Source organism: Cheilinus undulatus, linkage group 9 (assembly GCF_018320785.1).
Source record: "Cheilinus undulatus linkage group 9, ASM1832078v1, whole genome shotgun sequence".
NCBI lineage: Eukaryota > Metazoa > Chordata > Actinopteri > Labriformes > Labridae > Cheilinus > Cheilinus undulatus.
The window spans coordinates 28,793,344-28,799,906 of record NC_054873.1 but is presented as its reverse complement, the minus strand read 5'-3'; the positions used below and the strand labels follow the sequence as shown (position 1 = coordinate 28,799,906).

At 41.6% G+C, this 6,563-nt stretch overlaps 1 protein-coding gene across 1 annotated transcript in view; it reads left to right on the top strand.

Annotated features, from left to right (window-relative positions):
• Positions 1-665: 665 nt before the first annotated feature.
• The window catches only part of otud7a (OTU deubiquitinase 7A), a 56,002-nt gene continuing 50,104 nt past the window's right edge, over positions 666-6,563 (top strand). The window contains exon 1 of the mRNA XM_041796531.1: positions 666-789. The gene's annotated coding sequence lies outside the window, so the exon portion shown is untranslated. The remainder of the gene's footprint in view (positions 790-6,563) is intronic.

Sequence of the window (6,563 nt, the reverse complement as noted above, 5' to 3'; positions counted from 1 at the left end):
AGGGGGGTCCACTCTCACAGACTCATGGTGGTGTTATGGGAGTCTCATCTGAGACACCATAAAAAGTACAGACTAAGCAAAATTTTATAAAAAAAAAAAATAATAATAATAATAATAGTAATAATAATACAGAAAAAAGTCAGAGGTCTGACCAGGGATTTTTTAAATGTGATACAGGAGGAAAAATATTGAAACAGTGGTACTAATTGTACTTTGTGATTCCAAAAATCCCTCCTTATTAACTTTACTGTGTCTGAAGACGCTGCTGAATCATTACAGCTGGGAAACGAGTAGTAAAAAGAATGTTTTGAAGTCATTTTGACAAAAGTCAAGTGTTCAAACTGAAATAATCGATTTATGAAGCAAAATTATAGAGGTCAATACTATGAGTCTTATGTAATTGTATGACGGTTTTGGGTGGCCACAGGAGGATTTCAATGTTCAACTGGGCCGCAGCATAGTTTAGTCTGTGAAAGGCTGTCCTAGACTTTGATATCATCAGGTTGAATGAGTTGAAGTGTTAGTTGTGTTTTGTTACGGCACAGCGGCCTCTCGCGGCTCCTCTTTGGATGTGTATCGGAGGGCGTGTGCCAAAGTTCCTCGCCGGCTGACGTCACGCGGCAGCGGCTGTCGGAGGAGGCGTGGCTTTGTTCTGCTGCAGCGGAGAAATATGACATGGGGATGAGCGAGAGAGAGGGAGAGTGAGACAGTCTGATAGGAATTAACGGTTCGTCAGAGGTCTGGACTGAAAACATTTAGGATGGGGGAGTAATGACGGAAAACAGAACGGTAAGAGACAGACATGTTTTTATCTTCACCACATGCGGCGTGACAGGCCGATTCATGGCTGATTTGATAGTGAACACAATAGGCTACCACTGCAGACAGGTGCACCTGCTTTTATGCGAGTACGTGCCTCGATGCATTCAACTTCAGGTTCCGGCGAATTCCTTTTTTTATTTTAGGTCGAAGGCAAATGAATCGAGGCCACAAATCTCATCGACGGTCTGGGGTGAGACGTTAGCCGGAGTCCTAGACTACAATGCTGTAAACATGGATGTGGTGTTGAGTCTGTATGCTTAGTCACAGACCTTTGTGATGTAGGAACATACAGTAGCAATGAAATATAAATCAAGAATACATTTTGTGAGGGTAGCTTATCCTAAAACAAAGCCTGTTAGCTTATGAGGCTATAAAGCCTTTAAGGCTGTGCTTCTTTTACAGACATTGAATATTAATTATCACAGTGTCTTTTGAGCAACATAGAGATGAGATGCATAACAGCTATAGGCTCTGTTCATATTATAAAACATCCCAGTCAAACTGTAAGCCTTGGAATAAAGTAACCCTTGCAATATCTGCAAATACCACTGCCTAACTGAAATCCAGTGACAGTGTTAGTGTCTTTAATTGTTGGCCTGGTTCACAATTTCTACCCACTATGCCTGCTTGTGAAGATGGAGAGGCTTCTTTTCTTTGCTGTGGAATTTAAACATATCTATATCCCCTGATGAAAACCTGCATGATAAAACCTCTAATTTACCAGATTCAGGAGTGAGATACACTCTGCCATGGTTTCCTGGTTGTAAGGAAGATGCTTTACATAAATTCAACTTGTTTGCTCTCTTACCTTTACATCAGATTCAGCCAACATACAACCCCAATGCCGAATGCTTTTCTTGGGATTGGGAGATGAGCAGTTGACAGTCGTCGAGTCTGATTTGGAGACAGCTTGAGTAGGCGGGGCAGAGATACAAAGCAGGGCCCGTGGCTGCCAGGCCAAGCCAGGCCATGCCAGCTCCACAGAGGGCTTCAGTGCAGCAGGGCACTGGGGAGAGGGCACTTGGCACCTGATCAGTTACCACAGTGAATTCTGTTCCTGTCACTGGCATTTAGCTACAGAAAAGCAGAGCAGAGATGACGGTTGTTGTTGAACCCAGTTGGGCTTTCATGTCACTGTTGCAGAGCCGCTTTATCAAACTGCTCCTCGACTGATGCAAAATGACAGTCCTTTGCGAACATCTGTGCCGATTGCCCACAACCAACTTCAAAAACTGAAGTAGCAAAAGTTCTGATCATAAGCTGCCTTTGTGATAAAAAGAAAACACTAGTTGCATTATTTAGATTCCACTCTGAAGTTTATATTTACACTTGGCAGCTGTGTGTTTGTAGTAGGAGTCTAAAGGAACAAAATAAAGCATCCTCTGGACTCTGAAAATCACCTGTAAAGGGGGCCTTAAATCCCCTGTCGTTGCAGAAAGAAACACATGTCCCCATGCCTGGTTCCTCCCAAAGTTTAGTCCTTCAGGGAAGATGAAATGAGTCAAGTGCTCATAGTAATCATGGCCCAATCACTGCATGGCTTTGAAGTGGGCCCTGTACTTCAGACATCTCTACAGGTGGGAAGCAATGTTAAGTGGTCTGTCTGCTGGCCTGGGGAGGTCAGCTAGAGGCCGAGGAGGCAGGCAAAGGGGCTCCTGCACACGCCAAAGTAGGGGAAGGAGGAGAAGGCACAGGTCACCATATTACTGTAGTTCCCCATGTCTGCACGTTAGCCTTCATGTTGGACTGATATAATTTGAGAATTTGTCCACATTCCTTTCTCAGATGTGTTTCTGAAAGGGTGGCAATCTGAAATGTACCTCTAAATCACAGCCAGATTAGGTCCTAAGGCTTGTGCAATTAAGCTGGAAAAACGTCCGGCTTTAATGAGGTGGCTGTGGCTGAGGCTTCACAAGTGTTGAAACAAGTTGACTGCAGAAACCTTTTCATGTTGATTTATGGACTTTTTCATAGAGAATCAAGAAATGGCAGTGTTTGAAAAAGCCAGCACTTGTGTTTTACATTTAATAATTTCTGATCATTTATGGCCTAAATCTGTCATTTGAGGGGACAATGAGGTCTATAGCTTTATGAGGGATGTCGGGAGACCCAGAATGTAGCTTGTCGACTTAACTTAATAGGAGAAAGAAAACCTAGTTTTAGACCCATCCTCTTGCCATCCTTTTTTGAGTAAAAAGTGTTTTCAAAAAGAAACCAAGTGTTTCATTAATATTGAAAAAAAATTTTTGCTAGTTTGTAGCAGTCATGAGATAAAGGCAGCCTTAAGGTATCCTCATCTTCAGAATTCAACAGTGATAGCTGTTAATTTCTAAATGCAGGAGCACATGTTCCTTTTTACATCTGACACCTGACGATCAATTTGTTGAATCCATTACTGAGACCAAATTGTACCATCAACTTTAATTCAACCAAATATTTTGGTGCTTGAAAACAAATACAATACAAATAATAACAGTGCTCTGTAGAAAAAACACACAGCATATTTGGCCCCTGAAGACACTAAATTGGATGTACACTGTTGAACATTGCAGGATGTGTTATTACAGCCTTTGTGGTGAACACAGAAGTAGTCATCATTGAATCTGAAGTTCAGACTGAAGCCTTGCAGATCAGACTATGATTAACCCTTCAATGAAAATCAAATTTAAATTTTTCATTCAGTTGGCCACAGTTACACATATCGTCAGAGAAACAGGCAGCCACCTGTGCGCGACATTATAGTTTACAAAGAAGATATCCTCCGGATGGGAACAATCAATCGATGATCGATTAATTGGTCGTTAAGAATTTGGTTGATCATGGGGAATTTAGTCAATCTGATGTTGGCATTTAATAAAGAGACTAAACATGTCTTACTCTGCACTGCACAACAATATCTACCGTCATGACATTGTGAGTGGGACCATGCCTTGTTTATGTTTAAGAGCCCTAGGCTTTCGAAGACTGAAAATAAATAAATCACTGAGGAAACACACTCATTAGCTACCTTTTTTGTTATATATATATATATATATATATATATATATATATATATATATATATATATATATATATAAGCTTAAAGCAAAAAGTAAGGCATTTTGTGTTTGGTACATTATTTCTTTGTAGTAACAGTGCTTCTTGGCAATAAATTTTATACCGTTGGAAAGCCTGTTTATTACCCTTTTAAATGATGCCACATTTGTAAGGATCATGCATTTGTTGGATGAGCAGCAGAGCTGAGTATGTGGGTTGCGCCATTAAAAATGTGCCAAATCTTCTCTGCCAATGCCAAACAGCTGATTCTGCCATTGACTCTTGTTTGGTGTTTGGTGGATTGGATGATTGAAGTTTGAAGAAACAAGACATATTGACAATTTAACGATTTATTCATTTAACAAACAGGAGCCTCAGTAGCGTGTGGAAGCACCATACACAGTTACAACAGCCTGGTGCCTTCCCCTCATGCTGGTCACCAGCCTGGTCACACACTGCTGTGGGATGGCATCCCAGTCTTCAACCAGCATTTGTTGCAAGTCAGCCAACGTGGTTGTTTTGGTCACTCTGGCACGAGCAGCACACCCAAGCTGATCCCACAAGTGTTAAATGGGGTTAAGGTCAAGAATTGCTGGCAGGCCATTCCATCCTCTCCACTCCCAAATTCTGGAGATAGTCTCTGATAAACCCCGCTCTGTGGGGGGCGAGTGTTGTCATCTTGGAGGATAGAGTTCTTGCTGACAGGGTGAGAAAAAAGTATTCTTAGGGGTGTTGTCTTCTTGGGACGCCCACTTTGCGGCCTGTCTCTGACATTCCCCGTTATATGGAACTTGGCCTTCAGATTGGAGATGGTACTAGGGTTCACTCCAAACAATGCCACAACTTGGTTTTGCGGAACACCAGCTTGAAGTTGCCCAACCAACAGGCCCTATCCAGATCAGTCTTAGTGGCATGCTGATTCTTGAAGCAGACATCTACTGAGCGCTGTAGTAGGGCCCATGCTCACAGGTGCTGCCAATCAGGCACCCGATTTGGCAGCACCTGGGGGTACCAGAAGCTCAAAACAAGAGTTAATAGCAACAGCAAAATAAGCTGTTTGGCATTGGCAGAGAAGATTTGGCACATTTTTCATGGGCGCAACCCACATACTCAGCTCTGCTGCTCATCCAACAAATGCATGATCCTTACAAATGTGGCATCATTTAAAAGGGTATTAAACAGGCTTTCCAACAGTATAAGATTTATTGCAGAGAAGCACTGTTACAACAAAGAAATAACGTACCAAACACAAATTGCCTTACTTTTTGTTTTAAGTTCATATATATATATATATGCCCATGTATGTATGTTTTTATACATACATAACGATTAATCAATTAATTGATCATCAACATTATAGATGCTCAAGTTGGCAGGTTTCTTCCAAACGCCCATCCCTAGTATAGACGCCCTCCTATAAACGTGTGTACACATGTGCAACTCCGCCTGCTGCTCCTAATTGCATTTGTGTTGCTCCACTTGTTCTGGATGCTGCTGGAGACGTCTGCCATTGTAGCATTCTCCCAACAAGGCCCAGTGGGCACAGTCATCCCCTGTCCTGCCCTGAATCAGCAAGGGAGCAGTTTCTAAATCAAACAGAACACTGTTGCACAGGATACCCTTGGTGACTCAATTTAGATTCATGCAGGCCCACAGCGTAGGTCATTTTCATTCATTCAGAAAAAGAGGTCAGGCCTCCTGTTCTCTGCAGCAGCCAGCTGCATTTATTGGAAACTCAGTGTATCTCCATTTTGTCTCAAAGTTTTTTTCTTTGTTTTTTTTCATTGAAGGAGATGTTAAAAGGAGAGTGCAGATTAGTTCAAACCTTTTGTCTTGTTGTTTATCCTGATTTCTTGTCATTAAGTAGAGAAATTTAATGCCATGCTGTCCACTTTCCTCAGATCAAACGTTAAACCAGACAAATCCTAGAATATTGGTGACCCTTCTGTGCTATAGAGGTATCTTTAAATGTCTGATCAGAATAAGAAGAAGACATCTAAAATGACTCTAGTCTGGGAACCTGCATCTAATGAGGTTTGTAGAAAACTTACATTCTGTCGTACAGATGCATGTAATGTGCATTCGAAGTATTAATTTTATGAGAATATGTGGTGGAGGTCTGTGCTTATTGTTCTCCCTGCAGCTACATCCTCCCACAGCTTTTTTAATGCTTCTCCCACGTTCTCCCATGGGCTTTTGGCCATACGCCCACCTCAATACTGTCTGAGCTGTGGGTCTGGACCCCATTTGAGTCCCTTGATAACCACATCAGTTATAGGACATTTTCCAGATTCACTAAACAATTCTTATAGAACTAGATAAGAATAAATAATGATTTGTTTTATTATCCATGTATGTCGTGCCCCATCTGTAACCTGCAACTGTTTTAATCACTAAATTAAGACCTGAATTTGAGGAGTAATGCTGATGTGATTCTTGACTGTTTTTACACTGGTCATTAAAACACTGCAGGCCCCAGAATTCAGTAGATATTCACTGAGCAGCAGACACTTTTTTTCCTCAAAGCAACATACATCACAAACAAGGATCCAGACAGGAGGAATGACAATATCAGTAAGTGCCAGAAAATAGCTTTAAGTCCCATCGGACATTCAGTAGGTGCTGACAGTGCACTGAAGCAATGCATGGGCTGTAACGGCATTAATGATATGGCTTGTATTAGTAAGCATAAAGAAACTTAAAAA